This window comes from Bos indicus, chromosome 5 (assembly GCF_029378745.1).
Source record: "Bos indicus isolate NIAB-ARS_2022 breed Sahiwal x Tharparkar chromosome 5, NIAB-ARS_B.indTharparkar_mat_pri_1.0, whole genome shotgun sequence".
Classification (NCBI taxonomy): Eukaryota; Metazoa; Chordata; class Mammalia; order Artiodactyla; family Bovidae; genus Bos; species Bos indicus.
Genome location: NC_091764.1, coordinates 90,729,273 through 90,739,721, shown reverse-complemented (window position 1 = coordinate 90,739,721; position 10,449 = coordinate 90,729,273). Strand labels below are relative to the sequence as shown.

General features: G+C 37.6%; 1 protein-coding gene across 9 annotated transcripts in view; it reads left to right on the top strand.

Annotated features, from left to right (window-relative positions):
• PLEKHA5 (pleckstrin homology domain containing A5) overlaps positions 1-10,449 on the top strand; it is a 260,287-nt gene that overhangs the window by 97,114 nt on the left and 152,724 nt on the right. The gene's annotated exons all lie outside the window — the stretch shown is intronic.

Sequence of the window (10,449 nt, the reverse complement as noted above, 5' to 3'; positions counted from 1 at the left end):
GTGAGTTAACTAGCTGTTTTATGCTATTCTGTAATTCCTAGCAAGGCTCTGTCTTTACTTGTATCTTCTGCATTTTTTATACCAACTTGTAGCTTTATGTAGCAAAGTAACTTAGCTCAGACTGGGAAAAAATTGTTTCTGCTATCCATATCTCGCTCTTTTGAAATATTTTCAGTATATTTCTGAGGTGACAAGTTTGTGAATTGCTATGATGGTATTCCTCCGTGTTCTCTACAGATTTCATTTGCTCACTGGTGCTGAATAATGCTAGCAGAATTGTGTGCTGAGGGAATTCAGGATTTGTCTGGGTGGACAGTTTAACAGTTTTGCTCTTAGATTTTAATTAAATTAATCATTTTTTTTTTTACTTTCACATTTTAAAACTATATGTAATAAAGCAGTGGTAAGAATTTAGCCTAAAAGCAAGAATTTTAAAACTGTATCTAATAAAGTAACAGCACAAGAGCAAGAATTCTTTAAAGAGAACGAGAGGCTCTGTTGTCCATGTTTTTACATAGGTGGTTCAAAAATAAATTGGCTTTATAATGTAATTGATCATTTAAAAACTACTCTAAAAATGATATGAATTTGTTAACACTGTAAAATATGTTGCAGTTATTCAGGATTCATATTTAGAATTTGTTTTTAGTTATTGAATTAGCTTTAAAAGTGTTGTGAGTACAGTAATTGTGCCAATTGGGGCTCTTCTTACTTCCCTTGAGTTCATATTACAGTGATTGCTGGGCAGATAATCTTAAAATGTTTTGTGATTATTTGTTATCCAACATATTCATGTTTTACCATGAAGTTAAAGGAGAAAAAAAATTTTTGCAATTTTTTTTATATTCTTATAATATCAAGCAACATTTAAAATCTATACATCATTATTTCATAATAAACATGATCTTGATTATGTTTATAATAGATAAACTTGGCAAACAAGTCTTCAGGGTATTCTCCTAAAGACTAAAATCGCATACTCTGACCAAGATAAATCATATTTTTGAAGATTTGAGAAAAAGCATAAAATTACCATGTTTATTTCCTTGGGGAAAAATCATGTTGGTGACTAAACAGAAATGTCAGGTAGGGAAATTGAGGTATAGAAGGCTCATTAAAGAGCTCTAGAAAAACGACGAGGGGGTGGGAGAAATAGGAAGAGAATACGAAAAGCCTAGTGCCTTCAAATGCCAGGCAATTATGGGATGCTTTCCTAAAATATCTTTGTTTTGAGAACTGCCCCCACTATGCCATTTTCCAGGATTGGCACCTGTGAAGGAGGTGGGTGTGTACTTAAGCTTGTATATTCATGGAAACGGGAGGGTTAGCAGTTAGAGATGAGAACTGGGTGATATCCTCAAGAAATCTATTCCCACTTCTAAACACTGACTCATTTGTATGGCCTGGGGCAGCACGAACACCCGGTTTATTTCCACTTATTTTTAATATATAATAATATTTTCCCATGGTAATAGAAGGTTCATTTAAGGTTTCTAAAGTAATAATAAGATGATTTCTTGGACTGTGGCAAAGATTTGCCAGGGCTGTACGTCATTCACAGAGAGCTACTGTGGGGAAAAAGCAAATACTGCTTTGATAGAATCCTATCAACTGTTTTCTTTTTTAATGAAAAATATTTCAAATGTGTAAGTTCTCTGTGGTCTTTGAATTTTTCAGAGATACATATTCCATGTATATTATATAATTAGAAGATTGCAAATTTTAACTCCCCCCCCCCATATTTACTCATGAAATAATCATGAAATTTTCATGGCAAAATACACTATTTTCTTTTACGTATTTAGTCCCATTTACCTCTAATCATAGATCTTCTGTAGAAGATAAATGGATAATCAGTAGAAGATCTATTAAAGAAAATAGTAAGAAATACTGAGGAAATGAAAAGAGGGGACTATGAAAAGAAAAATTACTAAGACAAGGATTTCTTTGCTAGGTTTCTGAAGATGAAGCATATACTGCTATATTTGGTTCTTTTCCACATCATTAAGTTCATGCAGTCACTTATTTAACTTAACATCTGCCTAATGAGGAGCATTTATTTCCCTAGCTTTTATGAAGTTCAGTAGGACTTAAAGGTCCCCAGTGGTGTTAGCTGAAAATGGGGTCTGTGGTCAAGTAAGTTTAGGTAACAGTGGGCCTCTAACATCTTATTCAGAACTTTTTTCTCTGGAATATAGTTTACTTTGAAAAGAGAAACCAATACATGATGTTAAACATTAAACACACATCTTAATTCTGAATATATTCCGTATATTGAAATATCCAGAAAAGTGAAGGAAGAATTAGGGATGTGTATATCTTCCAGAAAATTACCTCAATTCTTTTCTCATTATGTATTTAGAAGAACCATCTTAGAACCACAGTGTAAATGGGACTTACAGGGTATGATTAGATTTGGTGATAAAAATGACGCCAAAGTTACATTTTTTTAAAGTCCTAAACTGTAGAAGCATTGGCAGTGAAGGATTTGGGGCACAATGTGATCACGTAAGGATTTTGATAATTCTCACAAGTTCTCATTCATTCTCAAAGTTACTTCTAGATTAGACCCCTGGAGAAACAAATTAATTAAAAAAATATTTGTAATGGGAAATAACTGGAAGTTATAGTCTGGTGGGCCTAGGTATTTCTCTGTCCTCTGTGTTTTCAGTAGTAAATAGAAATGTCAATTCTTTTTTAAAGATTTATGGGAATTGACTTTTATGAAAATACTGTAGCATGATGTTAGTCACAAAATACGTATAGAATAAATGTCTGTCTTCTTAATTTCCTTTCCAAACAATTAAGTTATTTTCTGTATTAAAGATTTTTCAAAATATTACCTATCAGCTGTCTGAAATATCAGATTCATAGAACTGTACTGATTTACAGTGGCAACCCACTCCATATTCTTGCCTGGAGAATCCCATGGACAGAGAAGCCTGGCGGTCTACATACAGTCCATTTGGTCGCAAAGACTCGAACACAACTGAAGTGACACATGGATAAATAATAATATACTTGGAATCTCCTTATAATAACATACTTTTAAAACCAGAATGCATGCATGATGAAATGTTAAAAGGATCTCAGTGGCTTAGTCAACTTCTAAAAATAGAGTAGTTGCTAAATACCTGTTACGTTCCAGCTGTGTTTGGCCTAGTAGACAAAGTGATAAGTATTTTAGCTAAAAAACAAATACTCAGATTTGTTTCTATTAGTATTTAAACAATGTTAAATAAATAAAATTAAATTTAGCGAAGTATGAACTCTTAAATTAGTGGAAACCCAACTGTACTGTACACAGTAGGCACTTAACTAAACGAGGGAAAGTGAAGTCACTCAGTCGTGTCTGACTCTTTGAGACCCCGTGGACTGTAGCCTACCAGGCTCCTCAGTCCATGGAATTTTCCAGGTAAGAGTACTAGAGTGGGTTACCATTTCCTTCTCCAGGGGATCTTCCTGACCCATGGATCAAACCCGGGTCTCCCACATTGCAGGCAGGTGCTTTACCGTCTGAGCCACCAGGGAAGCTTAACTAAATGTTTACCAAATTGAATTTTTTCTTCTCAAATTTTTCATCCATATCAATGAATAACCTGCTTAAGAACTTATATATTTTTTTGTTCTTTACTTTTGTAAAACTTGTCTTTAAAAAAAAAAATTCATAATATTATTAAGAACACGTTAAAATTATTAGATTCCACTCTGTTATGTAATCTCCATGTGAGACAATAATATGAATTGATATAGACTTTTAAAAAGAAAACTAAATAATTCTTTGTTGACCTTGATAAATTTTGTAATTACTTATAGCCAGAAAGTCTAGAACTCTGTGCCCAGCCATTGAGATCTGTCTCAATGTAGCCCTTTTAGAGCAAAGTTGTTCAGCCATCAGGATTGAATGACTGTGTGGGTTGGCATTGGAGAAACACCTTAAATACTTTGGCTTTTGGGCCATGGCCATTGTACACTTCCTTCTCTCGAGCACATTTCTTCTGACACTGGCTTTTTGGCAAATTTAAAGTCAGTTAACTAACTCGATATAAAACTTTTAATGAGAGCTCAGGGGGGCATAAATGATTTAAGATACATACATCAAAATGTTATGCATATGTAATCCCATTACTTGGGGCTTCACTGGTGGCTCAGTGGTAATGAATCTGCCTGCCAGTGCAGGAGACTTGGGTTTAATCCTGGGGTTGGGAAGATCCCATGGAGAGGGGAAAGGTAACCCACTCCAGTATTCTTGCCTGGAACATCCCATGGACAGAGGAGCCTGGCAGACTGTATAGTCCATGGGGTTGCCAAGAGTTGAACACAACTGAGCAACTAAACCTTTCACTTTCAATCCCATTACTTAACCTAACTTGACATAACTCTTTAATTAGGTCACTAATAGATGGTTACTGAACTCTGATCAAATTCCTGTGAGTTTGCCCTCAGTCCGTTGTTTCCTTGATGTTTTGTTGATAGTGCCCAGATGACCTGCTCCATTTCATGTTGTCAGCCTCTCAACAGTTTCTGACTCAGTCATTTTCTCATCTAGATTCTTCTTAGCAACCTTTCATCAAGTACTTGTTGGGATTTACAGCTCAGAGATTTAGTCCAGGAATCATATTTCAATGTTTCTATTTCTTAGGTTCGTTTTGCTCTTTCTTCCCATTAATCTTTGATTCATTCATCTGTAGGCTTTTTTATTTTTTATTTTTTTAACTTGGCCATTTTGAGGCTGTGGGAATCTTAGTTCTCCAACCAGGGATTGAACCCTGGCCTCTTGCAGTGCGAGGATGGAGTCCTAACCAGTGGGCTGCCAGGGAATTCCCAGGATTGCTCATCCAGGTCTTTGCTCATGTCTCGCACAGAAGAAAAGAGACTCAGTTAGTCACACGCATGGGATCCATCTTGCCTAACTTATGTTAAATAGTTTCAGTTTTGTGTAGCCTGTATTTCCTCAGGCGTCATTGGCTTGAGCAACAAAAAGTAAGAACTACAGGTCAGAATAAAGGTTAAAAATAATAGCAGCAGTAACAATAGCTTTATGTTGTTTCCAAACAGAAATATCTCCTTCCCACCCACATTAAGTGTAATGTTCGAATGCACACAAACCGTCTCAGGTGCTCCGGTTTCTAGAATGTCTGTTCTGTTTGACTGATTGTGGGCATGCTCTCCTTGCCAGGTCTGCCACACGTATTTCCTGAGGGTTGAGCCTTAAAATGGCTTGAATTACAGTGTACTGTAATAACCTCAAAATGATTCCTCCTCAGCAAGTTGTTAGCCCACTGGCTCTGAACTGAATTTGTAAACTTTTTCTCTTCTGTCATGATGACATGCTATTTCTTCCCCGTTATCCTGAGTGCTGCCAGGGAGATTACAGAATGGCCTTTATTCTGAGTCTCAAGCCTCCTGCCTCTTCAGTGACATACTCAGACTCACGTGGAAGTGAAATACCTAACGGCGGCTCCCTGACCCACGCACTTACTTTAGGGGCACTTTGTTTTCATTTTGCTTCAAAAAATTGATAGTTTGATTTGGTTAGCAGGTTAGGCTCTTATTCTGGCATCTCTGCTAAATTTGAAATTAATTTAAACTGTGGTTTTCCTTGCTTTAACCTAACAAGTGTACATGTTCTCAAATCTTACTAAATTCTGAGAAGCGAGGGTACAAATATTACTGAATCTGGGACCAAGGACATCTACCCCAAGTTATTTAGGAGCCTGAGATGGGCGTGGTCACTTTACTCCAGGATGCTCTGCAGGTTGAATGTCAGTCTTATTTGGTTTCTGAGAATGGAGACAGACCAAGTTTCTCATTAAGCCTAGTGTAGAATTGGTATTTTGGTGGTTTAAGAGCCATATTTACTCCACTGTAAAGGACTAGATGGGCTTCCCTGGTGGCTCAGTGGTAAAGAACCTGCCTGTCAGTACAGAAGATGCAGGTTCAATCCTTGGGTCAGGAAGATCCCCTGGAGAAAGGAAATGGCAACCCACTCCAGTATTCTTGCCTGGGAAATCCTGTGAACTGAGGGGCCAGGCTGGACAACAGTGTGTGGGGTTGCAAAGAGTCAGACACGACTGACCGACTAAAACAGCAACAACCGAGGACTAGACATTGAATATGCGATTTAGAGAACCTTTAATGGAAAATGCACATCTGAGTGAAATCCTGCAGATATTCTGAGATTTTAATTTCTGCCATTTTTCAAGTATAAGTTTAAAATCTACTTTGTAAAGATAGAAAAATCACAAGTCTAGAGCAGAGTCTCTGGGACTTATTTGATACAGATGGAATTACCCTTGCTGAAGCCATCATTTAGCATGGAAGATGTCCAATGGAAGAGGTTCAGAATTAGGGATCAAAATCTTCATGTCTGTTCATGGCTTGTCTGCTGTCTCACACACGTCTTTGGGGCTTTTTTAAAAAACAGTTCTAATGAACTATGGTACAGATTTTTTTTCCTGTGTATCAGAAGGGAAAGTGTGCTTTGAATATAAGCATAAATTTTTCTTGGAGCTAGACTTTTTCCTTAAGAATAAATTTCTGAAAATACAGTTTAAGTCAACGAGAAAGTACAATTTTCATCTACTAAAAGCAACTTTATAAGTATTTCAGAAACATATCTTTCTTTTGAGGCCAAGTTGCTTGTGTCAAGAAAGGGAGAACTGCGGCAGTTAACATCCAGCCAGCAGAATCCATCTGGAAGATGAATAACTTAGTCTTAGTAAATAGTGAAAAAATCTTTCTGTATCAAAAAATAGAAACTGTAGGGCAAAGGATGTGAAGGTCGAGAGACTTCATCAGCTGGTCTGTTTCCTAGTTGGTCAGAGACCTTCCCATTTTCAGTACCTTTTCTCCACTTCCCTAAAGAGTTATTAAGGAAGCAAGAGGTTTTTTTTTTCCCCCTATAACCAAAGAGTTGGCTGGTTTATAGATTTTGGCAATGACATTTGACAGGATTACTGATGTAATATGAGGCAGTGACATGAAGCTTAGTGCATTGGATGCTTTGTAGGTCTCATGGAAGAAGGTTACATTGTACCCGTTTTTCTTTTTTAATGCTTAAAAATTATAAAGTAATACTGTAAAGATATTACAGGCCTACAAAGGACAGGGATAAAAATGCCCACATACTCACTATCATGGAGAAAGAAATGGCAGCCCACTCCAGTATTCTTGCCTGGGAAATCCCACGGACAAGCTACAGGCAGGAGAGCTGGACAGAACTGAGTGACTAAACAATATTTACTATCTAGTTTAAGAGGAAAGAAGTTGCCAGTACATTTTAAGCCTTGTATATCATGTGTACAATTTATGACTGCACTGCACATTTCAATTATTTTCGGATAGCTGAGGAGTGACTTAATATTAAATGTCTAGTTCCTCTTTTAATGTTAGATTTATATCTAACAATATCTAAACAATTTTGAGATATTATTCAGTTTCTCTTTTTTCCTCCTTTTTTTTTTATTATTATAACAAATTTGAATCTTTGATAGTGTTTTCCTCTGTATAAAATTCTTCTCAAAAAGTAATTGAAGCTACTTGATCAGGTGGATCAGGTATCTTAGTAGATGGTGACTTTTAGTAGTACTGGGCTGGAATAGCAAGACCATAGCTATCAGAGCAGTTTTTGTGAAACTGCCCTGTGAGTATAAAGAAAGGAAGACAGTGGAAGTTGCCCCTTACAGCTTTGGGACTTTGTTCTTGGGTCTTGTAAAACCTCCTGCTTCCAGCTAAGTAATGATCCCTGGATGTTTACTGATCATGTCCTGGTCTCCAGAACCTGGAAGGTCGCCTTACATGGCAAAGGTTTCGTACTGGGACTTCCTTGGTGGCACAGTGGCACATGGATGGGAATCTGTCTGGCAGTGCAGGGGACATGGGTTTGATCCCTGACCTGGGAAGATTCCACGTGCTGCGGACCAGCTAAGCTTGTGTGCCACAAATACTGAAGTTCACACACCTTAGAGCCCATGCTGTAGAGAAGCTGCCTCAGTGAGAAGCCTGCGCACTGCAATGAAGAGTAGCCCTGCTCCCCATCACTAGAGAAAGCCTGCATGCAGCAGTGAAGGCTCAGAGCAACCAAAAAGAAATATTAAAAAAAGTACCTTGAGATGGGGAGATGATCCTGGATCCTGGGAGTTGGAAGTACATATAATCACAGTGTCCTTGTAAGGGGAGGTGGGCAGAGGAGATTTCAAGCACAAGAGGAAAAGGCAATGTGACCCCAGAGGCAACAATGGAGTGGTGGGGCCACAAGCCAAGGAACACCAGGAACACCAGCATCTATCCATAGAAGAGACAAAGGGTGGCTTCTCTTCCACAGCCTCCCTGAGGGACTGTGGCCCTGCCAACACCTTGATTTTCATGCAGCTTCAACTGGTTTCAGCCTGTTTTCTTATCTGTAGAACTGTGAGAGAATAAATTGCTATTGCTTTAAGCCACGAATGTTGTGATAATTTGTTTTGATAGTCATAGGAAACTGATGGCACACCACTGACCTGGGTTGTTTGGCTCACGCGCATTCCACCTTTGTCTGTTCACGCTGCAGAATCTGGAGGGGTAACCTCACAGTTGAGAAAGGGCTGAACCAGGGACCCAGAGACTTGCGTGTTACGCATCCTACATAGCTATGAAACTTAAAAGAATTCTGGCCTAAACATACCTGCCTTATTCTGTAAAGGATGAAGACAGCTCACTCACAAATTTGAAACAACACAGGGAGAGAACTTTAAAACAAATAAGAAAGATGACACATAGAAAAATAATAACAAAAATAACTAAGTCAGGAGAAACTTGGAGTAAGTCACTTTACCTCTGCTGGCCTCTGATTCTTGACTTCAGAAAGAGGCCTGTTGTTACCATCCATGTAAGGATTAGGTTGAACATCATAAAATGCTGCTCACATATTAGGTTTGTTTACAATCATTATTTCCATATGTCATCCCGTGACCACAGTGTTTGCTAATTGAATTTTTGGAGGAGATGGGAGTACTTTTTCCTCTTTGTACATTAACACAAAACATTTTGTAAGTCATATATCTGATAAGAGACTTGTATTTAGAATACATTTTTTTAAAACTCCCACAGCTCAATCATAAAAAGATAAATAGCCCAATTTAAAAATGGGCAAAAGATCTGAGTACTTTGCCAAAGAAGAGTAAGTTCCTGCAAGATGCTAAACATCATTAGCCGTCACAGAAATGCAAATCAAATCCATAATGAGCTCTCACTTCAAACCCACTGGGATAGCTGTAATCAAAAAGATGGGCAATAGCATGCGTCGACAATGATGTGGAAAAATTACTGCTCTCCTCCATTCCTGGTGGGAACATAAATGATGCAGCTGCTTTGAAGAACAGTTTGATGGTTCCTCAAAAAGCTAAACATGGAGTTACCAAATAACTGGGTGGTTCCACTCCCTGTTGTATATCCAAGAGATTTGGAAACATGTGTATGCAAAACATGTACACGAACATTCCTAGCAACATCATTCAGAATAGCCTCGAAGTGGAAGCAAATGACAGCTTGTAAATGGACAAACAAAATGTACTCTGTCCAAACACGGGAATCATGCTTGGTGACAAAAAGAAATGAAGTATTAATACATGCTATAACATGAATGAACCTTGAAAACATTATGCTAAATAAAAGAAGTCATTCACAAAACACCACATATTATATAATTTTATTTACATGGCTTCCCAGGTGGCTCAGTGGTAAGGAATCCACCTGCCAATGCAGGAGATGCAGGTTCGGTCCCTGGGTCAGGAAGTTCCCTTGGAGGAGGAAATGGAAACCCACCTCCAGAATTCTTGCCCGGAGAATTCTATGGACAGAGGAGCCTGGTGGGCTACAGTCCATGGGGTTGCAAAAGAGTTGGACATGACTTAGCAACTGAACAACAAGGTGTATATGAAATACCCAGAAAAGGCAAATCTGTAGAGACAGAAAGTAGATTGGAGGTTGCCAGGAGCTAGGAAGAGGAGGTAATGATGAACTGAAAATAGGTCCGGGTTTTCTTCTGAGGTGTTTAAAATATTCTGAAGTTGATTACAGTAATAGTTGCTCGGTTTTGTGACTATCTAAAAAAATCGTACAATTTAAATGATTAAATTCTATGGTACATGAATCCAAAAAGAAGTTATTTTTCAAAGTAATACTAGATCATCATAAAGAAATTAGAAAATACAGAAAACAATTAAGGCCACTAAAACTACTGCTAATTTCACCAACCAGAGAAACCAAGAATATTTTTAATATATTGCCTTCTAGTTTTTTTCCCTCGATATGTAGACCCTCCCCAAGTATACACTTTTTCTTCCATAATAGGTGCCATATGCAATATATAATATTATATGTTTATCTCTTCACTGACAGTTTATTTTGAGCATTTTCCAAAAGATTTTTAAAATAAGTTTACTGTAAGAAAAGACACATGCTTTTTAT